The sequence below is a fragment of the Sciurus vulgaris genome (genome assembly GCF_902686455.1).
Source record: "Sciurus vulgaris genome assembly, chromosome: 4".
NCBI lineage: Eukaryota > Metazoa > Chordata > Mammalia > Rodentia > Sciuridae > Sciurus > Sciurus vulgaris.
In genome coordinates, this window is record NC_136464.1 from 175,309,566 (window position 1) to 175,334,719 (window position 25,154).

The following is a 25,154-nucleotide window of genomic DNA, read 5'->3' on the forward strand; positions in this document are numbered from 1 at the left end:
ATGAGACAGACATTATTACTCTAATGATTACATTATTGGTGGGACTCAGCACCATGTACAGAGGAATGAGAAGTGATGCTCCATTTGTGTACAATGTGTCAATATGCATTCTCCGGTCATGTATAACCAAATTATGACAAATAAAAAATTAATTAAAAAAAAGAAGAAAATGCATCTTTGGGTATGTTTCTGAAAGGCTCCTCTTTAAGTTACACTTCACATGAAAATCCACCTTGAAATGTCCTATCCAATAAGGATGAGTATGAAGACCGCAAAAGTTGGGTGGATTGATGTTTAATCTCTAGTATCCCTAATAACTAATAGACAAAATATTTACTTAAAATAATGTCAAAGAGCTTCTGAAATCAATGCCATTCCTGGTGGCTGTGGTGGACATATAGGGGCCAAATAAACAAAATAAGCTAAGCCTATTAATAAACTATTCTTGGTGATAAAACTTCCAACGGCGATATGCTAATTAAAATACACTCCAGGTGATCCTGGAGATAGAGTCTATTTATCCTCCACCAAAATTTTACACACACACACACACACACTCATGCACGTACTCATTCTCTCTCTCTCTCTCTCTCGGAGTTGGGGGGTGACATGAGCCAGAGTCACATACGGTCTTGATTTCCTCGGGTGATGCAGCTTTGCTAGGGGCCACCTTGAGGTGAACGACCATACAGATTCAGGCCCTCCCTGGGTGGAGCTAAGAGCCACCAACTAAGAAATAAGGGCTGAACAGAGCCTCCTGTAATCCCACGGGTTTCAAATAAGCATTTTTGTCACTGTAAGTTCAGTGATTTAGACAAGAGGAACGAGAATCAAGGAATCGTTTTTCTACTTTCGTACCCTGGGTCTAGGAATGTCTTCCTTGTCCCATTGTTGTTCTCTCCTACAGGGATGACTGAGGTAATTAAAAAAAAAAATTAAACATGAACCCCACAGTCGAATCAGTGGTGCTAAGCAGCACCAGCTGAAAGGACCCACCTTTCCTGAAAAGTGTCCCTGGACACCAACTCAACGTTTTTCTCTCTTCTCGTTTGCCTTTTCTAACTCAGTTCTTGCTTTCCTGCACAGCACCGTCAGCAGCAGAGCTCCTGCTAGTCAAACAACCAATTAGCTCGGACAGAAATTTTCAGCCTGGCAAGGTCCTCCTCCAGTGGGGCAGCACCAGGAACCCGGGCAGCAAAATCATTAAACACTGATGTTCGGTGACAGTTCTCACTGACAACATATTCTGTTAGATGTCAAGGTTCTGGGAAATCTTCATACGGTGTTAAAAAGCATTCACTTTCAGTTTCCTGGTTCTCCGGGCTCACAGCTCTGACAAGATTTTTACCAACTTTAAGGTTATGGAGAAAGATGCAAACAAACCCAGAGACAGCCTGCAACGGCCCAATGCTAAGCTCCTCCAGTTACCATTCCTCACCGTACTGCTCTATTTTTCACCACTGTGCTGCTCTCTGATCCCTACCCTAGAAAATAAATGCCAGGGAATTCTGAATGATGAATGGTTCATATTTATCAAGGCAACGCGTGCACATAACTAAAGTGTGCATGTAACCAAAAGGCTTTAGTGGAAAGCAAGTGTGGCCCAGCTCCCAGCCACTCCCAGCCCTGTTCTCAGAGGCAAGTGCTTTCAATGATTTCAGTACATCTACACCACCACCATTTCCTAGTGTCACTCTTTTCAAACATTTTCAACCAACTTTCTGCTGTGACAGATGAAGACAGCTCACAGACAACCCTCCGACCCTCACAATCCCTCTATTTTTAGCTCCCTAGAGTTTGCTTTGTAAGTTTAAGAAGTAATATACTTTATAAACTTTATTATTCCATCACTAACTGATGGATTTCCCACCTTGGAAGGTAAAGATGTCAGTAAGAATTTTAATCACTGAAATTTAGCTTTGCTACTAAGAGCAGTTGATAAATGACTGAAGAAGGAAGAAACATTAGTAGTTAAAAGTACGTTTTGGCACTGCATGGATCTCAATCACTGTGTTTCTTGCAGCATCACCTATGGCTCGCCTTAATTTCTTGTTACTTAAGAATTCTGGAGGTAAAACACTTCTGTGAAGCACAAACTCATAAATTGTACCCTAAGTTCGTCCAAGTATGCTCACGGTACAGTGGGACTCACAAACAGTGTTCACACCCTCCTCTTCCAACCTCAGAATAGAGAGGTGGCAGGTAATGAAGGCTGCTGCTCCTCAGAGCAGGGGCGAGCTTGGTCGGCCTGGCACTTCAGAAGCTTGTGTGGCCATGGAGTAAGAACAGGCTCGAAAAAGGGAAATCTGATTTGAAGGGGCCTGCTAAGGTCTGCTAGTATGACATAAATTTTTGAAAGCATAACATGTGCTATATTGCCAAGTATTGAGTCCTAACACATAAAATTAAATTTCATTGAAAAATTACTTATGTTTTTCCAATAATCAATGATGCAGGTACTCTCCTAGACCAACATCTTCAGTGTACCTAAAAATATAAGAAGTAATATGCTATAGATGAAAAAAATGTGTAATGCAATATGTGAGTGTATTTAAAGCTATGAAGCTATCAGTCCATAGAGGGTACTTAGGTTTCTAAATCTAAGATAATGCCTACTTACATGTTATATCTTGTCTTATATTTTCAAACAGTAGACACAAGTAAAAAAAAAAAAATTCAAAGACAGGTGGAATGTGCAGTTTATATATGTCATAAAGCAAAAAAAAAAAAGGCATATCAGTAATGCTTTAATTATAATCAAGTAACTAGAGTTCATTCCATCATTTCAGTACTATAGGAGAAAAGCAAAGAAAACCATTTCCCTTGTAGTGATATACCAATAGAATATGTGGAGACTAGAAACCAAAATCAGCTACAAATAGTATGACCTTCAGTGAGTCACATTTTCTCTCATTCATTCAATGAACCTGCAGTAAGGATCTCTATGCAGCAGACTCTATGGACAGCTCCCACAGACTGAACGCATTTAGCACCTGGAGCCCAGCACCCAGCCACTTTAAGGTGTTTCGCTCTAAAAGAAGATTCCACTTCATACACATGACCTCCCAAATGTCAGTAACTCTTTGACCCAAAGGTGCAGACTCTCAAAACTGAAGGCCAAAACTTTTCAGAGATGGCTGCCAGGACATTTGGCCAAACACAACCAGCTCATTTCCCAGAAGTGGCCATAAGAAGGATGAAGAGCCAAGTGGGAGACTGCCAGCCAGCCTCCTGCCCACCTCTGTGAGGTCTGCTTCATCCGAAAATACAGGGATGTGTGAGCCACTGTGTTGTGTGTGACTCCCTTCTTCCAGTGTCTCCTGAAGAAACAGGGGAGGGAGAACGGCCTTGAAATGCTGAAGAGAAACTCTACCATTGTCTCCTTTGCCTAGGAATCAGCAGCCATGTGCCAAAACTGGACACCTCCTTTGCTAGCTATGAGCTAGCAACTGGAACTGCAGACTCTCCAGATCCTTCTCCTCCAAATTCCCCCAAGTTCAACTATTGCACCTTACTTTACTGACTGCCTCATGAACTAATGTTCCTGCACAAAACACTTGAAATTCCTCCACTTCCTAAAGCAGACAGAACCTGAAGATATGTATCTTCACCCAGAGTCTGGGGTCAAGTTCCTAAGGATTTATCTTGCATTTCCCACCCCCATCCCACTTCTAACCTTGTTAACAGGAACCGGAGATGTACAACTTTCATATCAAAAATAAGTAAAATAATATATGTATAAATAAAATAATATATGTGTGTATATGTGTGTGTGTGTCTGTGTATCACCCAAACAAGAAAAGTATGTCTTTTCAACACCCAAAACGCTGAGCTGCTCAAACACTTCCCAGACATTCACACATAGATAACACAAGTGTTCTAAGCAACCCGGTGTGATGGCACACACCTATAATCCCAGCAACTCAGGAGGCGGAGGCTGGAGAAATAAGTTTGAGGCCAGCCTCAGCAACTTAGTGAGACCCTATCTCACAATAAAAAATGTAAAAAAGGGCTGGGGATGTAACTCAGTGGTGGGGCACCCCTGGGTTCAATCCCCAGTACTAAAAAAGGAAAGAAATACCAAATACCCGACTGGGGTTGTGGCTCAGTGGTAAAGCACTGACCTAGCACATGTGAGGCACTGAGTTCGATCCGCAGCACCACATTAAAAAAATAGAAAAGGTATTGTGTCCATCTACAACTAAAAAAAAAAAAAAATGAAAAAAAAAATGAAAGAAAAGAAATATCCCGAGGAAATCAAAGAAAAGTGAATGAAGAACTCCATGTACAGAGGAGTTGACTCCACTGCGGGATGGAGTCCTTTATGTCACCACACTCATCCTCTCCATCTGTAGCCACTCAACCCTCACACACAAGTAGGCCCAGTCCAGTCGCTCGGGTTACACATCTCAAAACTGAACAAAGAAAAACTATATGATCCCAGTCTGAAGATAAAAAACACATTTCCCTCCATCAGTGGCTTAAAAAAAAAAAAATGGAACTACAGAACTACAATCTACTGAATTTCCTCCTAATAAATTTGCCCACAAAAACACAAGAACCACAGGAAGGAAATACCTCATAGGAAAAAGAAACAAGCTGCCTTTTTGAAAATAGAGAAGAAATTCAAGGATCAACAAAGACCAAACTGATATTCAGCCAAGTATCATTCTTGTTAAAAGATTCAGAAAATCCCTAATAACTCTAAGTCATTAGCTCTGGCATGACCTTTTCTCCATGGACATGCTTAACTACCAGCAGACCTGGGGCTTCTAGTGGGGATGACAGAACGAATTCACAGCTCCACAGCCCGTGCAGAAACACCAAGGGACTTTCACCACAAGTGGGCATATGTACTGTCAGGTGTCAATGTCCTCCTGCACAGGACCCCCAGCCCTGGGCCACCATCCACTCTGCCTGCACATGGAGCAGTATGGAAGAAGCTCATAGTAAACAGATGCCAGCACACAGCTTACCTCTCACAGAAAAATTAATTCACACTCAGACATTGGTGAGTTAAGATATTATTCGAATAAAAAGGAAGAGAAGAGAAGTTAATTCAGACACAGTGGCATGCAACTATATTCCCAGCACAGGAGGCTGAGATGGGGGAACCACTTGAGCTCAGGAGCTTGAGACCACCTGGGCAACAAAACAAAAGAACATTATTGTTCCCAAAGACAAACTCAATAAAAGCAGACCACAGGAAGACAGCTGGATTTATCACAAATGAATTTCTTCTTTTTTTTTTTTTTTTAAACTCCTCATGTTTAAGATTTTGTGTCCTTTGACCAACATCCCAATCTCCTCACCTCCCACTGCTGGTAACTACCATCTGTTTCTATGAATTTGACTTTTTTGGATTCCAAATATAAATGAGATCATGCAATATTTATCTTTCTGTGTCTGGCTTATTTTATTTAATACAAATTTCTCCAGGTTCATCCATGCTGTCAGAAATGACAGGATTTCCTTCCTTTTTGATTGTGATAAGTATTCACATTTTCTTTATCAATTCATCTGTCAATGGGCACTTAGGTTGATTCCAGATGTTGGCAACTATGGATAGTGCTATATGAACACAGGAGTACAGGTATGTCCTCAACATACTGACTGCTTAGCCTCTTAATAAATATCCAGTAGTGGCACTGATGGATTATACAGTAATTCTATTGTTAATATCCTGAGGAACCTCCACAGATTTTCTATACTGGCCGTGTTAACTTATGTTCCCACCTACAGTTACAAGATTCCCCTTTCCCCTTCATCCTTCCTGATGCTTATCTTCCTATTTTTGATAAGATCCATCCACAGAGGTATGAAGTAATATCTCATTAAAGTTTTAGTTTGTATTTTCCTAATGATTACTGATGTTGAGCATTTTTTTACATACTTGTTGACCCTTTGTAAATCTTCTTCTGAGAAATGTTTATTTAGGTCCTTCACATTTTTGGAGGGTGGAGGCGATATTGGGGATTGAACCCACATCCTCAAGCATATTAGACAAATGCTGCACTACACCCCGAGTCCTTCTTTTTAATTTTTATTTTATTTTTGAGTTGGGGAGGTCTCACTAAGTTGCCTAGACTGGCCTTGAACTTGCAACCCTCCTGCCTTAGTCTCCAGAATAGATTATAGCATGTGCTGTTATGCCAGTTTTTAACTGGGTTATTTGTTTTCTTACAAGGGAGTTGTTTGAGTTCCTCATGTATTTTGGATATTAACCCTTTATCCGATGTATGACTACGGATACATTCTTCCATTCCCCTGGAGGTGTCTTCACTCTGTCGATACCAATGAACCTCTAGCAGTAGGTATTTCAGGCCTCGGTAAGGACTGGAGCGAGTCCTTCCCGCCTCTTCAGTCAAACCATTCACCATCCTAGGCCTTGCTTTTCTCTAGGATCCTAGTTCTCCCACAATATTAAAAACAACACCTCTGACCAGGCACCACCTTCCTTCACCATTAGCAGGCCCCTTGTTTCTCTGAGCAGAAGGCTAAAAGGTGACCAAATCAGATCAATAAAACTAGGATCTACACTGCCAAAAAAAAAAAAAAAAATACACCTCTTAAGCAATGTCCTCTCCACTGTCCCCACAAATGGATTACTACTGATATCACTTCTATTCCCTCTCCTGGCTGCTGTGTTCACTTTCTTACTATCCTTTTCTGCTGACATCAAGTAAGAATAATGTTCATGGTAACTTTAACCATATAGATTTCAAGGACCTTGTTAAAGAGAAAAGTAAAAATTTCACAAGCCTATAAAAATCCACAGGATAGCTAGGAAGATGAACTTTGTCATTCATGTGTTGTTCAAAACTGCAGCAGTAGCTACAAATCACATTTGACAAAAAAACAAAACAGCAATTCTGATACATATTCCCAAAATACCACATTACACTTTAAGAAAAACTTTAAAATATCAATCTAATAATTCGAATTTGACAAATTTAATTAAATATAATTGATTAAGTTATTTAAATTGTTTTCAAATATATTCTTTCTGTTTAAATCACTGGTACCAAGAAAGCCACGTGGTTTTACTTAAGGCCTGCAGTAAGCACTTTCTGAGACAAGGGCAGACCTCTGCTACTCAGACACTTCTACAAAGGAACAAGGAAATTAAAATGGGCCCCAGGTTTCAGTGACTGCTGGAGGATTCTGCTTCCTGCCATGGCCTGGAGTGAGGATCGGTTACTGTAACTAAGAGACCTCAGAGTGCTACCTGGCCCAGCGACAGCACAACATGAGGACAGGGCCCATCAGAGAGCACAAACTTCAAGGGTTATTACGAAGGGGAGCAAAGCACCCCACACCCTCCACCTCCATTCTCCACCTCTTGCTCCCAAGAAAACACCAAGCAGTTTTAGGGATAAGGTTAATTCTGCACTAAAAACACACAAAACAGATGGAGCTGAGGTAGTCTGAATACTACATCTCAAAGATTATCCACCTAACACAGTAACAAGGAAGAGGAAATCAGGAACAGGACAAAGTCAAAATCAGAGATGAATTTCTATGTAGATCATTTTGTACCTTCTTCCTTTTCCACTAAAAAAAGACTTTGTGGTGCTCTGCCACATCACAAAGGATGTAACTGTTCTGGTGGCTCACCCTCAAATCTAGTTCATGGGGATTACCCAGGACTGTTATAAGCCAGTACTCTTGCCTAGAAAAAAGCAGCTTCAGTTTTAATTAAAACTAAAATGTTTCCCTCCATTCTCTGAGACTCTTAAGGTGACTTAATTTCTGATCTGGCTGAAAATTTGAGAGGTGGACCCACACAGCCCACTGTAACCAACAGCCCCAGGCCACGACAGCTTCACCTAAAATATTAGTACACCCTCAAGGCCAGGCACAGTAAACTCATGACAGCAGAAACAATAAATAAAGCAGGTTTTACAGACCAACTGGAGAGCCACACAAATCCACATAGGACAGTTAGGTTCCCAAATACAATAAATCTAAAAACTGGGCTTTTCCTCTGTTTACTGGATTGTTTGGCAGGGCTTGAGGTAAATAAGCAGGAAGATACAGGCACTGAATAACAGCTAATTACTTTTCTTGCTATTGTTTTACCCTAGGAAGAAAGCTAGTGGTTTGATGAAACCTGCTTCTCTTTCTACCCCTTGCTACTTATGTTCTCTCTTATCTGCGGGGAGATGTGTAACTACACCAGTATCAGCCGCAGAACAAGAGCTATCAAAGATAACCTATCTTGAAGTCAGGGGATAAGACTGAAGGAGAGAGGATGGAAAGATCAAATCTCCTTTCATCTGAGCTTGCCTTTAATATAAGCCATTTTAAAAACCAGTATCCCACAGAGAAGACAAAAAAGATGATACTTCAGCACTATAAAATATCTTCTCCATTAATTTCCTAACTCAGGACAGAGGTTTTCATTCAACCATTTAAAACCAAGAAACTAAATCTCTGTCATGACTTGTTATTAACAGGTATGAAACAGGGAAAGATTCTTTTTTTATACAAAGGTTCTGCAATGCCAATTACTTGAATAAAAATATGAATAAATGAATGAGTAAATGACCCATTGCTTGGCCAACTGGGATGTCAGTGACTTAACTGACTCTGTTTAAAAAAAAAAAAAAAACTTATACAGACACAGGACAAAGTTGGAGGATGAACAATACCACTCCCAGGTTTATACCCAAAGAAAGTGAAAACAGGGATCTGGGAAGAGACATGTACAATATTCACTGCAGCATTACTCACAGTAGCCAAAAGGTGGAAACAGCCCAGATGTCTGTGGACAAATGAACAGATACAGAAAATGTACCTATATACAACACAATAATCATCAGTCTTTAAAAGGAGGGACATTCTGACACATGCTATGACATGAATGACCCTTGAAGACGTTATACTGAATGAAAAAAGTCAGAAAAGGTAAAATACTGTGTGACTCCCCACTTACACAAGGTCCCTAGTGTGGTGAAATTCAGAGAGACAGGAAGTAGAGTGGTGATTTCCCAAAGCCAAGATAAGGGGGAGTTAGTGTTTCATGGGGACAGAGTTTCAGTTCTATAAGTTGAAGAGTTCTGGAGATGGGTGGTAGGTATGGCCACACAAGGTGAATGTACTTAATGCCACAGAGTTGCACACTTAAAATGATTACCTTGGGGCTAGGGTTGTGACTCAGTGATAGAGCGCTTACCTAGCATGTGTGAGGCACTGGGCTCAATTCTTAGCATCCCATATAAATAAATGAATAAACTAAATGTCTATCAACATCTAAAAAAAAAAAATTTTTTTTTTAATGATTACCTGGCTGCCAGGCAGAGATCACCTCAGATGCAAAACACAAATTGACCGGTTGTCTCACTTACTTATTTCTGGGTCCCTTCCTTTCTTCCCTTTTTATGATCCCAGCCACACAGAGTAAGGCTGGCAAAGAAACACAATGTGGCAGAGAAACACAATGAGCAACACTGTCCCCATAGTCTCTTCAATTACTTTTGCAACCTGGTACACAAAGATTGCCCAGGAACCTGTGTTTTGAATGCATGAATGGGAGAAAATGAATTTCATAAGAAAAATCATAACTGTATTCAGCTACTTAGTAAGGTTCTTACTAGCTCTGCACTAGGAGTTCCAAAGGATGCAGCATTAAATACTATTTGACATAAGTACACAAATATACACTAGATCAAGTTTAAAAAGGGGGGCAGGGCTAGAAGTATCAAGAAGAAAGGGACTTGAGAATGGAGAAAAAGATCATATCTGGTTCGTGCCTTTTCCATGTGCTTTTAGGAAGATGACCAGTAATCTGCCCTCATGTACACTGGGGTATCTGAGTAAAGGGCACAGTGGGACTTCCTTGCACTATTCTTGTCTTTTTGTAATAAAAGTTCCAAAAAATAGAATACCTATTAATTTGCCCTCTGTGCTGGGAAAGGTTCCACTGGAGAGCAATGCTAAAGGAACTTCCAGAAACTTTGAAAAAAAAAAAAAAATCAGTCTCCATGTAGAGCAGGAAAAGAAGACTGTCTGGGAGGAACTGGAAAGGAAAGAGGGACTAGGAAACAGGAATGTTTGTGTTGGCTGGGGATGCCCTAGCCAGCGGTGGAAGGCATCGCCCGATAAGAGAAAGCTAACTGGGCTCAGTGCTGAGATGAATGGCAGGATCAGAAGAGAAGAGCAGTGTGGCAAGCGTTGCGTCACTGCGGTTGTCAAAAACAGGGCGGAGCAGTGAGCGAGGCAACGGGAACCTGGACAGGGTTTTGATGGAAACCCACATACGATTACATGTGACACAAACTTTATGTAAGTAATCATATTAATTACAACTGTGCACACAGTCCTTAACTCTTCTCTAGGCTTCTAGCAACGCTGTCTAATAAGCTGTGTGGCTCTTCCAGGCTCAAATACAGATACCAGATCCCAGCACAGACAGCTCGTAACTTACGCTGGAAGCCTGGGTGACTACACCAGGATGGGAGACCAGTTGTAAATTCCTAGCCCAGGCTTTTTCTGAAATAAGTCAGGCTCTCTGAAAGCCCAGATAGAACCAAGTATCAGCTGCTCTGGCATCACAGGGACATGGAATCTTAATAACAAGAGTGCCTTTGTAGCTGAATGAAACAGAACCTGGTCTGGTTACTGTATTCCACACCAAATGCTTTGAGGATGACAAATTTAAATTCCAGAAGGTCTTCTTCCAGTTTAATGAACACAAAGTGTTTCCCTGGAAAACTTTTACCTATAAAGAGAAGCACCAAGTATACTTTTCATCATTTTTAGAAAATATGTGTAAAAACTATTTTTGAAAATGCAGTTAGTTGCAAAATGTTTTGCCACACAAATTAATAAGAGGCAACTCAGCTCCCCTGGGCATCCAATTATTCTCTTGTTTGTCAGTTTTTGGCACATAAAAGGCTGCTGATAAAGTTGTTTTAGGGTTTGTCTTTCAAAACAACAAATCTTAACAGAAAACATCAAAAGATTTAAATACTAAATATTCAAAAGTATTATAAAGATACATAGTGTCTTTATAAAGGACAACGAATATTTTATGTAATTTGACTCTGGAGGAAAAAAGATGTTCCGTCTATAATGATTCAACGAGGTGTGGTGCAGGCTTTGCTGTGAGTAAAAGCTAGCTCCCAATCATCCAAGACAAAGAAATGTGCAATCCCCCGTCACTTCTGAATGTATTCATGTCTGTGGGCGACAACTCCCCTAGCCGCCATTCTGTTTTCCTAAGCGAAAATAAGTTTCAGGCTGGGAATGAGGCTCATTGATCCAGTGCTTGTTTAGCAAGTGTGAGGCCCTTGGTTCTATCCCCAGCACTGCACCCCCCCCCCAAAAAAAAAAAACCTGTGAGCTAGGGATGTGGCTCAGTGGTACAGCATTTGCCTAGCATGTTAAGGCCCTGGGTTCAATTCCCAGCACTTCAAAAATAAGTTTCATGATAAAACACCTATTCAAGTGGCTGCCTGACACTTCCCTTTCCCAAAACAAACCTTTTTTCTAAGATGCCCTTGATCCCTAATCCCCTCTATGAAGTGGGGATCATTCATGCAAGACAAGGTGAAAGACTATCCAGGACAAGTCTTTTTTGGAACCAAGGAGCAGTCACCAGCTCTGAGGAAAGACAGGCCTCTGCAGGATCCTAGGTATAGTAGTGGGGCTTCCAGAAGTCACATTCCTACAAACAACCTTGCAGTCCAGACCATAATGGAGGGCTTGAAGGGTGGACATCAGAACCAATGTGGATCTCAACCAGAGGGGTTAGAGCTATGACTGAGAAATGAACCTGTTTCTTGCCAACCTGCTGGTCTTTTAGAAGGTCATTTTCCACCACATAGACTAAAAGCAAAGAATAAATATCCAGTAGAGAGAAAGACCTCAAAATTTAAGAACAATAGAAAAGTGAGGCAGACCAGAGGGCTGGGAAAGCCCTCAATACACTCAGCTGGACCCTGCCTTGGAGCTCTGGGAGACATTCTGTGTTCTTATAACACACGCCCACCTCTTGCTTCTATTACTTGGTTTGAGTTTGGTTTGAGTTTTGCAATCAAGAGTTCACATATGATCCTAACATACACACTAGAAGAATAAGAAGTGGTCTCAAAATATTAGGAGCTCACAAATTGGACCTGAAATCTTATAGCACAAAATAGAACCATGAAATAAAAAAAGAAGAAAAGGGGGTAGGAAGCAGGAAAGAGGGAACGAGAGAAGAAGAGGGAAGGAAGAGGGGAAGAAGGGAGGGGGAGAGAGAAGAGAAGAGAAGGGAAGGGAAGGGAAGGGAAGGGAAGGGAAGGGAAGGGAAGGGAAGGGAAGAGAAGAGAAGAGAAGAGAAGAGAAGAGAAGAGAAGAGAAGAGAAGAGAAGAGAAGAGAAGAGAAGAGAAGAGAAGAGAAGAGAAGAGAAGAGAAGAGAAGAGAAATTTTAAACCTTAACTTTTTCCTGCCACTCGGGTAGGAAAAGTCCTGGCAGAGCGAATGATCAGAACTTCATTTCCCCGATTTCTTTACTAAGTCCCTGACCTACGGGCAACTTTGCATGCGGGGGATTTCCACATCTTGCTGTTACACAATATTCCCAAATAAAATAATATTTATTTTAGCACTTAAAAGTTTCCATAATACCAATACGATACCTTAACTAAAGAAAAAGTAATTACAACTTGTAAAATAAAGGTTAAAAGGGCAAACTGTACATTTATGGGCAGAACAGCTTCAAAGCTCTTTGAAACAATAACCACCTCCTTCTTAAAGAACGGCAATTTTGAAAACAAAGATAAGCAGTTCCAGAATTCCACGCAGGCTTACAACACACTAAAAGATGAGCAGGCCCTCTATTTACACACTCAGCTAATTACCATACATTTAACTGAATTTGAAGATAGTGCCATTCACATTGATTTTTCTTACACTGATAATAACTGTAATTGTGTTACACTGAAAACTGATGAGACCTAAAATTATGAGAATTATACAACTTTTATTAGACAATATTTCAAAAGGCAAAAGATTATGCCAAAACACAAGGGATGGGGGAATTACTTCCAAATATTTGTACAATATCTCTCTCAAAGCTGAATATGGCCAACAAATGAAGAAAAATAAGAAATACCCCAACTTCAAAGACCTGGAGCTCAAGGATTCAGACCCACAACATAAGAGCACTTGAGGGCGCTCAGTAGTAGAATGCTTGCCTAGCACAAGTGAGGCATTGGGTTCAATTCTTAGCACCACATAAAACTAAATAAACAATGGCATTGTGTCTATCTACAACTAAAAATAGTGGGGGGAAAAAGGACACTTGAAATCTTGACACAAGCAGTATGGGGGCCATAGAGCACTATGCTGAGCTCTGTCAGGCTCACTGAAGGCCCAGGGGGCCACCTGCTTGTGTTAGGGGGGTCCAGGATGCTTTCTCTAGCCGGTTCTATTGACCCATAGGCCTGGGCCGCTCACTAAGGGTTCTCCTCACTCACCCCCACACAGTAGAGGCCCTGGAAGCCCCTACAGTGCTCAAATGAAGCCACCAGGGGAACTGCAAAGACGCCACCTCTTGGAGGACCCACAGACCACATGTGGCATCCACATGCTATTCTGGCTATGGGGACTTCACTCGTCCCCATGGCCCTTACCAAATTCACCACTTTGTTAGTAAATCCAGTGCATACTTTGCGTCCTACTCAATCTCACAGAAGCTGATGATACCCAAGGACTACTCCTTGCTTTTCAAACACTTTATCCCTGGCTTCCCTAATACCCTGTCCTCCCAGGGGACTCTTTTCTCTACCTCAGCCATATTCCTATGATGGGCAACTTGAATTCCACTACTTGGACCCATAAGTAGTGAAAGAATCACTTCTCATCTGTTCTTCACACTCCATTGGAAATCATCCACTACTATGGTTTCAAGGGATGTCCACAACAGGCCTCAAATTTTAGATTGATTCACCAAAATCAGAGGTTCTTGGCTCAACAGGTCTGGGGTAGAGCCCAAGAATCAGTACTTACAACAAACCACAAGAGATTTTCAGGTTCCTGAGCTCTATGTCAGCTACCTTCTCAATGCATCTGTGTGCCTGGTACAGGGACATCTCAATAGGTCCAATTACAGATATGATGACATCATCTTTCCATTCTATCCTGCTTCATCTCCACTTATGGTTTAAGGTAGACCCACAGGTACTGTCCTCAATTCCTCCCTCCCACATCTCATCAATCATCAAAACCTGTTCAGGGGCTGGGGTTGCAGCTCAGTGGTAGAGCACTTGCCTAGCATACGCTAGGCAGTGAGGCACTGGATTTGATTCTCAGTACCACATATAAATAAATAAATTAAATAAATAAATAAAGATCTATCAACAACTAAAAAAAAATCTATTAAAAGAACAGTTTTGTTTTTTTTTTTATTTTGGACACAATTACTTCCTGTCATTCCCTTGGCTATTTCCACAGTTTAAACCACTCAGTCTCTCACCTGTCTTACTCCTAACAGCCTCTTACTATTGTATTATCAAGCCATAGGAGAGGAGAACTGCTGAGTCATAGAACAGCTCCATATTTAACTTTCTGAAGAACTGCCAAACTGTTTTCCAAAGTGGCCACACCATTTTATTTACAGTCCCACTAGCAACCTATCAAGAGTTTAAATTCACTACATCCTTACCAACAGGACAATAACAGATGGGGTTATTGCTTGTCTTTATATTTTAGCCGTCCTAGTGGATGTGAAGTGGTATCTCATTGAGGATTTGATTTGTATTTCCCTAAATGGCTAATGATATTGAGTTTGTTTCACAAGCTTATCAGTCATCTGTATATCTTCCTTAGAAAAGTGTCTGAATTCCTTTACTTGTATCTTGCTACTTTGCTGAATTTGTTTATCAGCTCTAGAAGATTTTGGGTCTTCTAGATAAAGGATCATGTGATCTGCAAACAGGTATCATTTGACTTCTTTTCCTATTTGTATCCTTTAATTTCCTTCTCTTGCCTGATTGCTCTGGGTAGAGCTTTAAAAACTATATGAATAAGAATGATGAGAGTGGACATCCTTCACTTTTTCTGTTAGAGGAAATGCTTTCAATTTTCCAGCATAACGTTGGCTTTGGGTTGTCAGATACAGTCTTTAAAATGTTGAGATAAATTCCTTCTATCCCTAGCTTCTACAGAATTTTTAACATGAAAGGAAGCTGGATTTTCTCAAAGGCTTTTTCTGCATCTATTGAGATGATCATGTGATTCTTATCCTTAATTCTATTTCTGTGGTGAATTACACTTTCTGAACCAACCTTGCATCCCTGGGATAAAACCCACTTGATCATGGTGCACTATCTTGTTAATATGTTTGCTAATATTTTTAATTTTTTTTAGTTGTTGATGAACCTTTATTTATTTCTATGTGGTGCTGAGAATCAAACCCAATGCCTCATACATGCTAGGCAAGCACTCTACTATTGAGCTACAGCCCCAGCCCCAGTTTGCTAATATGTTATGAAAGATTTTTGTGTCTTTCATGAGAGATAGTTGGTTTATAGCTTTCTTGATATATCTTTTTCTGGTTTTGGAAACAGAGTGATACTGCCTTCACAGAATGAATTTCCATTTCTATTTCATAGAATAATTTGAGGAAGATTGGCATTAGTTCTTTAAAAGTTTGGTACAGGGCTGCGGCTATAGCTCAGAGGTATAGCACTTACCTAGCATGTGTGAGGCACTGGGTTCGATCCTCAGCACCACATAAAAATAAATAAAATAAAGTATTGTGTCCATCTACAACAAAGAAAATTTAAAAATGAAAAGTATGGTACAACTTGGCTGAGAATCCCTCTGGTCCTGGGTTTTTCTTTGTTGGAAGGCTTTCAATGGCTGCTTCAATCTCATTGCTCGATAGTGATCTGTTAAGGTTTTATATGTCCTTATGGTTCAAACCAGGTTGATCATATGCTTCTAGACTTCATCTCACTCTAGTTAGAGTGGCAGTAATCAAGAATACAAATAACAACAAATGGTGGTGAGGATGTGGAGAAAAAGGCACATTCATACATTGTTGGTGGAACTGCAAATCAGCATGGCTACTTGGGAAAGCACTGTGGAGATTCCTCAAAAGATTAGGAACGACACCATCATGTAACCCAGCTATCCCAGTCCTTGGTATCTATCCAAAAGAGCCAAAATCAGCATAATATAGTGATTTAAGCACATCGATGTTTATAGCAGTACAATTCACAACAGCCAAGTTGTAGAACCAGCCTAGATGTCCATCAATGAATGAATGGATAAAGAAAATGCGATATATATACACAACGGAGTTTTACTCAGCTATAAGAATGAAAGTATGACATTTCCCAGCAAATGAATGGAACTGGAGAATATCATGCTAAGTGAAATTAGTCAGACTCAGAAAGTCAAAGGTAGAATGTTTTCTCTCATATGCAGAAGCTAGAGGTAAATAAGAAGAGATAAAAGGTGGGGACACCATGAAAATGGAAGGGAGATCAGTGGAGTAGAGGAGCAGGGTTGAGGGGAAGGGAAGGAAGAGCAGAATGAGGTAGACCAAATCATGCTGTGTGCATCTGTGAAGGTATTCCATCCCCCCTTTATGTACACCTATAACGTAGCATTTTATAAAAACAATAAATAGATGAAGGGAAGGCCAATGGAGTCATAGGGAGGGCAGGAGGGTGGGGGAAGGAGGGGGAAGTACTGGAGACTGAAATGGAACAAATTACATTCCATGAATGTGTGATTATGTCAAAATGAACCTATTATGTACTAATAAAAACATTTTAAAAATAAATAATTCCTTTAATTGGGTTAGTTATCTTTTTATCAATGAGTTGTAAAAGTTCTTCATGTTCTAAATATGTCCCTTATCAGGTATATGATTTGTAAATATCTTCTCCCATTATATGAGTTATCTTTTCACTTTTCTTGATGGTCCCCAGAAGTTATGAAAGGTTATTTTGAGGATATCCAATGTATCTATTTTTTCTTGTGTTGCTTATATTTTTGGAATCTAAAAAATCACCACCCAATCTAAGGTCATGAAGATGTACACCTGCTTTCTTAAAGAGTTCCATAGTTTTGGGTCTCACGTTTAAGTATGTGATCAATTTTGAACTACTTTTCAGATCTGGTAAGATAAAAGGATACAACTTTTTTCTTTTGCACACAGTTGTCACAGTACCACTGATGAAAGACTAGGCCATCTCCATGGAAGATTCTTGACTCTCTTGTTAGAATGGCAATTACAGCTCCAATACTTTAGTTCCTTATAATTTTTGATAAACAAGTCTTATACTTGTTTTTTAAATTTGTTCCTTAGTGTTTTATTCCTTTTGATGCTATTGTAAATGTAATTATTTTAATGTCATTCCAGTTTGTGATAGCTAGTGTATAGAAATACAATTGAGCTCTGTATGTTGTTTTAGAGCCTGCATCTTTGCTGAACTCTTCAATTCGCACTTCCTAAAATGTCCTGCAAAGCCCTTCATGTTGGGTTCCCATTACCTGTTCAGAGCCCTCTCTCACCAAACAGGCATAGGACATAAAGACCAATTTTTAGTTCCTGTGTGATTTCATGCTTTTTCTTGCCTCTCAGCCTTTGAGCATGCTGCTTCCTATGGCTAAAATAAACTAACCCTTAGGAGTTCTCATTTCTCCTTATCCTTCAGGTCTCGGCCTAGCTGTCACTCCCTCTGGTCCAGAGCAGGTGCCTTTTTCATGCCATCACAAAATACTCCACATGCCTCTTTCTGAAGCCCTTATCCCACTATATTGGAAATGTCTGATAATGCACGTTTGTCCTAACCAAGCTATAAGGTCTTCAAGGTCAGAGACTATGTCTGTCCTATTTACAGCTCTATCCCCAGGGTCTGGCCCAGTGGCTGACGTGTAACAATACTCAATGACTATTTTGTTAAATAAATGGTTTACCAAAGTCAACAGATTATCTAGTCCAAGCATCCCTTTTGTTTACATGTTAATCCTACATTACCTATAATAAAATAATTAGTGGATTTGTTGGTAAATATGTTTTCACAGACCAAAAAAAAAAAAAAAAAAAGGCTCAAGGCAGCTTAATCCCATGCCTTATAAGGATCTCTCACTCTCTTATAAGCTAAAACTGACCGAAGTATGCTCTGCTGACAGCTGCTCTATAAATATTTACTGAGATAACACAGTGGAGCCCAAGCCGCTTCCCTCCATACAGCACCTAAGCATCTGTCAATATAGCAGGACACGGGGGACCTGGAAGGCCAAGAAGACCATGATGGTAGAGGCTGCTGTACGTTTCCTCCTCCCCCGCCAAAAGAATTTATTTTATGCTTCCACAACTTCTCTTTTTTATTCTACCTCCCTTACACCCAAGGTTCTCAAAGATACATACACACACCCCACTCATTCACTGATACAAATCTGTCCAGTCATGGAATTCATGGCTAGTGCTCCCCTCTCTCTGACAAGATGCAAATATAGTCAATTAATGGACCTTTTGACTTGTCACTGCACAGCTTTTCTAGAGTCCAGCAAACCTAGGAAGCTCAGATCTAGACCATGGCAGACCAGAGGGCAGCTTCAAAGGCTTTCAAGTCACCACAGAAGGTATGGCATACAGGCAAGAGAGCTTCCCTAGCCATCGAAGGTGGTCTTCCTGGCGCTCCCAGAAGACCCTTCTGTTCCTCCATCACACTGCTCCAATCTTCCACTAGCAACAAGTGCAGCTCTCGTAATAAAAGGGAAAATTTTTTTTTTCAGTACCAAAGAATGGTCCCCTAAGAGCATATGAAAAGCCATCTTCTTATAACCCTAATTCAGCAAGAGTTTTGCCATCTTAAGTGATTTTAAACTTATAAATAAATAGAACTTACATAAAGTTTCCATCACTTTTACAGTTCATCACCCCTTTGCAGGCAAACTTAGAATGACCTCGTGAAGGAAAAAAGGGTAAAAAATTGTTTCATTTTTCTAACCTGCCATGTGTTACAGTTTTCTGTTCTGACAAGTTTTTAAATCGCAAAGCATGCACTTAGAATCTCCTTATGCAGCACCGGGGTAGAGGCAGGCCACTGGGACTTGCTCCTGGCCCTCCCAGGCCCGCGGGGCGAGAGGCGGCCTGCTCCGCAGGGCACCTCCATCCGCCACCTGCTTTTCTGCTCTTTGTTCACGGGTCGGAACAGGAAAACTCGCTTTCCTGCTTTCTCAATGCCGAACGGGCGAGGCCTGTGAGGGAAACAGCCCCCCAGAACCCACCCTCGCTCACGGAGGGCGGCAGAAACAAAGCGGGGCCATTCTCTCCCCACACCTTCCCTTGGCAGGCAGCCGAGGGCCGCGCCAGCTGAGCGGCCCCATATCCTGTCTCCCTGGCAGAAAAGGCAGGAAGATCCCGAGGCCGCAGGCTCAGAACCCCGAGTCTGCTCCAGAGTCTGCTCCACCGGCGCGAAGAGCTGCTGGGCATCCCTCATGACTCCAGGTTTCCAGAACGACAAACCGCCACCGCCAGACAAGGGGCGGAATTGGGAAACGGCCTATGCGAAGGCGCAGAGCCCAGAACACAAGAGATGCACAGGACTCGCCCGACATGACAGAACCGTGAAGAAGGGGCTGAGGAACAAAGGCGACGCGCCAACACCGAGGCGTGTCAAGGCCGCGATGTGGCTCCATCCCCAGGACCACCGGAAAAGGGACACTAAAACATGTGATTGCCTAGTCAAGCCTAGTAAGCCAAACCCCAACGATACGACTTGGTGGGGACTTGACAGCCCTGACTCAAACTGGGGGGACCCCTTCCCAACCCACCAGGCCTCACCCAGCAGGGAAGACACACCTTACTACCAGAGCTGGGGTTGGGCCTCACCTGTATGGTGCCCACCTGTCCACACGCTTTCCTCGGTCCTGCAACTCCGGCAAGTCATAAGACTCCATGTCATTAGGGTTTCCTTCCCCCCAGGTGCTAAGAGGAGCACCCACCTGCTTCCCAAACTGCAGACCTCTCATTCCTGCTGCCCACACCAACGCCTTAAAACACACAGTCACACAGAACAACCTCCACCTGCCTTCCCCACAAACCTACGACAAGGCTTCGCAGACAACAGGCAGCGGAGGTCACTTTCTCCTCCGATCTTCTGGGGACCAAGATTCTCATAAAATAAAAATAGTAACAACTAATAGATGAAATGAATGAAGGCATACAAAATATAAGCTCCAATTCTTTATTAGATTCAACAAATTTAGAGCTACCCTATCAATTTGTTGACCATTTCTAAATGACTGTCCCTATTCACCACAGGTCAGTTACAAACAGTTCGCAGGACAATCCGTGTCTGCAGATTTCACAATAAGGAGCATGCCTCAAACATGAAATGGAAGTTCAACACCTTCACTCCCTCACCTCCTATTATGCTTCTCCACAAAGTCCTGAGGCTCTTCTTCCATTTGGGGTGAACTCTCAGTCACCCTCCTCCTTTTTCATTCATCGTCTCCCTTCATCGATTAGCTCTCCCTTGACCCTCACGAATGTCTTGGCAGACACCAGATATAAAGACTTGGGAATACGTCACTGGCACAGAGGTGGTAGCAACACTGTGAAAGGTGAGAGAAAAGCAGGCACGCTTTCTTGTACAGGACAGCTACAAAAGGACACTGAAAGACCCAAAAACAGAGTTATCGTTCTAATCTCTGTCACCAAGTTAACTAATAACCAGGTAGTAATAACAGTACCGAAATATCAATGGGATTACAAAGAGGAGATATCTATAGTTATATGAAGCAAAAGAATCCAAGAGAAGCAAAACAGAGCACTTTTACATCTATAATTTGTTAATCTGTGCAGTGACTGCTTATATTTGGAAATGCTAGAGAAGTTCACATACAAAGGTGAAGTATACCCCATTGCACAAAAACTCATTTATTTTCTCTTATCCAGAATAAGTAAACCATAAAAACCTGCATGAAAAGGGTAACTAATGACCTAACTACATATCCTATCTCTAAATAACAGTTTATGAGCCTACCATTTTTAAAACCTTCTTTAATTTTTCCCTTAGGATGGGAGAGTAGAAAGGACATCCTAGAAACTGATATGAAATCAGAACATCAGCTCTGAAGACATAGGGTAGAAAAGACAGCTGTTCAGAGGCTTCATGGTTAAGCACGCACTGATTATGACTGGGTACTTTAAAGAGGACTAGATCGATGGTTTTTAAAGGGCTCTAAAAATTGAAGGCCCCTAATAGCTCACTGCTAATCCCTTTCTGTGGTGGTGGAGTGATATTCTCATCTGTCTGCAACGGTTTATCCAAAAGTATCTGAAAGGGAAAGACCTGATAAATTCTACACTCTCCTCGAGGCCTGTGTGACAGGGGGTGGGTGTTCTCAGATTTATACCTTACCACCCTTGTCATGGTGATGCACAGCTGAAATCAAAGGTTACATTTAATACCTCCCGCCTCCTACCCTCACCTAGCCAGGAAGCACCAAGTTCACCATGGGCCAGGGGGAGAAAGGATTTGTAAGTATTTATTGAATAAATATACACTCTAATCAGATTCAAATTGGCTTCATCCCAAAGTACTTTTTACACATAATTTACACACTTTCACCCCTCCCTCATTACCTCTTACCTACATCAGGGGGAAAAAAGTCTCTCTGTTCAAATGTAGGTGAGAAACATTTTCAAATATCTATAAAATACATGTTCGCACATAGTCATTTACCAAATACCTGCTCATTTCTTTAAAAAAAAAAAAAAAAGCATTCCACTTCTTTTATTTTTTTAGTTGTAGATGGACAACATGCCTTTATTTATTTATTTTTACGTGCTGCTGAGGAGCGAACCCAGTGCCTCACATGTGCTAGGCAAGCGCTCTGCCATGGAGCCCCCTTGCTCACTTCTTTACCCAGGGAATTAGCATGATCCACACATGATAGAAAGGAAAATAATAAATAAATAAATAAAGCTCGTCTAACCTAGTTAACATCTAAATCCAAGCTCTCTGCCCCCATCCATGTCTCAACCACTCAACTCGAAGGACACTGTCTCTATACTTCCACAGCTAAGCTCTGATTACTTAGGGTCTTCCAGTTCAAAAGTCCACATCAAAGAATAAAGTCAACTCTTCACACCTGGTCCTTGTTCACCCTTCTCAATCTTTGGGTTACCCAAATCTGTACACCCCTAAGTCTCCCTATACCTCACCAGACTCTGCAACTCACTATTTCCCAAATATATTCCATGATTTCCTTTCTCAAAGCCTTCACTCCTACAAGTCTCTCTACCTAAAACAATTTTCATCTCTCAGATCTACTTTCAGCTCCAAATGCCATCTCCTTCATTAGGTTCTTTCAGATTCCCTTAAGGTCATCTTTCTCCTGAGACCCCTTCAATGCTTAATTATAACTTCCCACTGATACAGTCCCCTATTTAGATATGTATAAAGCTTATTTTGTAACTTTCTCTCCCGTATTTGTCCGTGAACACAGTGGGACATGATCTGTCTCATCCATCCTGATTCCTCAAAGTACCTAGCACAGTGCTGGGCGCATAACAGGATTATGCATGGCACACAGGAGGGATTCAAAAAATATGCTCACTCAATTGATGCACTGTGAAATTAAGTCTACCCATTCAGGGCCAGGCACAGTGGTGCATACCTTAATTCCAGCAACTCAGAAGGCTGAGGCAGGAGGATTACAAATTCAGAATCAGTTTTAGCAACTTAACAAGATTCTGTTTCAAAATAAAAAGGGCTAGGAGACCATAAGGATACATGCATACCCATGTTTATAGCAGCACAATTTAGAAGAGCCAAATTATGGAACCAGCCTAAATGTCCATCTGTGGATGAACAGATAAAGAAAATGTGGCATATATACACAATTGAGTTTTATTCAGCCATAAAGAAAAATGAAATTGTGTCATTTGCAGGAAAATGGATGAAACTTGAGACTATTATGTTAAGTGAAATAAGTCACATTCAAAAGGTCAAAGGTCATATTTTCTCTCATATGTGGAAACTAGAGAGGAAAAAGGAAAATAAAGGTGAGGGGTGATCACATGAAAAGCAAAGGAAGACCAGTGGAACAGAGCAAAGAGACAAATGGATGGGATATTGGTCAAATAATAGTGTTATATTATGTGCATATATGAATATATAACAACAAATCCCACCATTATGTATAACTATAATGCACCAATTTAAAAATGTGGAGGAAAAAAACGGCACTGATAGAAAAATAAAAAGGGTTGGTGAAAGCCTCAGTGGTAAAGTGCCCCTGGACTCAATCCCTAACACCAGAAAAACAAGAAGGTCCTATTCATATGTATGTAGGGAACAGTTTTCAAACTCTATAAAATACATGTTCATGCTTACTCATTTACCAATCAAATACTTGCTCATTTCTTTACCCAGGGAATTAGCATGATCCACACATATCCTGAATGGTAGAAAAGAAAAAAAAAAAAAGATAAAGATAAGAAGAGCTCAGTATAACCCAACTACCTGCATCTTCACACAAAAACAATCTTACTATTCTATTAATAAAGATATTTCTTATCATTTATCTAGAAACAATGACCAGAAGTTCTCTTACTAGTTATACTATTAACCCAACTGCTTCTAAAAGCCCCTAGGCTAAGTATTAATATCTTTCGATATCATTTAAACCCCAGGCAACAGTACTATGCAAATCTGTGTTCCATGGAGCTTAAAGTTGCCGATGATTTACATACAGAATGGAATTTTGTCCTGCCCCAATCTCACAATTTGGATTATTTTTAATCTGGAGCTCCAAGAAAAGAAAAAGAAAAAAAGTTTCAGTTTCAACTCTAAAGAAAGCAGAGGTTTTATGGTTCTGCACCTTCAGTTATGGTATACAAAGAACTACAATAATATACTATTACTTTTAATTCATGTAACAAATTTAATGCTAATATATTGTATTATTTAAGTTCCATATAGCTTTTGGGGTTAACTTTTTGGGGTTAAGGACATAGTCAAGATTCAAATTCTTCCATATTTGGGGAATCTTTGCACCTAGGGAACACATTCTAGATGCCAACAGAAATCTATTAAGTGCCATTTTCCCTAGTAAGCTTAAAAGGAAATTACCTGTGTCCAGTTTTTAAAAAATCTTAATTTTAGGACTCCTTAGAGTGTTAATAGCTACATTACCATAAAATTAAAAGCCTCCAGTCCCACCTCTGCAGCCTGTTCCTCCACAGGTCTGACCGTCAAGTCTCAGTGGACTCTCGTCGCTGATGACCGTCTCCTTCGCCCCTGTACAATACCTTCAAAGACAAACAGCCCACCACTACTCCCACCAATAACATACCGAGCTTCTGTCTTCTGGACCTCACGAAAACTGAGTAACTGATGTAGATCCCAGCCTACTTCTGTTTCTCAGAAAGCTGACTTCAGTCTTAGTACCTTCCTACAACTTCCATCTAGTTGGTCACAAAACTCCCTTCTGTCTTCAGGATTGGAAACAGACAAAAGGCAGAGAACTCTTAAAGGGAACATCAACACAAAAGTTTCCAGGGCCCCATCTCTATTCCTTTCCTCTTCTAGAATCCACATACCTTGAGGACAAGGTCAGTGTCTTAAGTAAATATCTATATCCTTTAATATTTGATAAGTGATGAATGAGCAACAACAACCAGAAATCCATTGAATACTGAAACACCAGAGCATTAAAAAACTGTAACAGAGTTGCATTTTTCTCTGCTAATGTCATCCATCCTTCGAACTTAAAAATTACTCAGAATCTGCTATGACCCTCACAGGCTTCAGGGCAAGATGTCCTTGCCTGATAATGTTGAAAATAACCACAAGGGAAACCTGGAGCTGAAAAAACCAACTTCCATCTGGCTCTGGCCCCTCCCCTCTCAAAGGTCACTGAAGATGGACATGGGCCGGAGGCCTGCACCACCCCAGGCTCAAAACCCAATGACCCAGTCAGAAAGGAACCGACCCTGGGCAGGTCAACGTCTTCCCATTACAGAGGTGACTTGAGTAGGCACCAGGCACAAAGAAGTACCACGGCAGCACCAGTTTTCCTGACATGAAATGCAATGCTCACTGGAACATGCCAGTTCCCCCAGGAGGTGCTGGGGAGATGGTGATGGGAGATGGGGAGGGCAAGTCTGGGGCCTCTTTCCCAGGGTGAA

General features: G+C 41.0%; 1 protein-coding gene across 5 annotated transcripts in view; it reads right to left on the bottom strand.

Annotated features, from left to right (window-relative positions):
* Positions 1-25,154, bottom strand: part of DOCK9 (dedicator of cytokinesis 9) — a 276,566-nt gene that overhangs the window by 237,954 nt on the left and 13,458 nt on the right. The window lies entirely within an intron of this gene.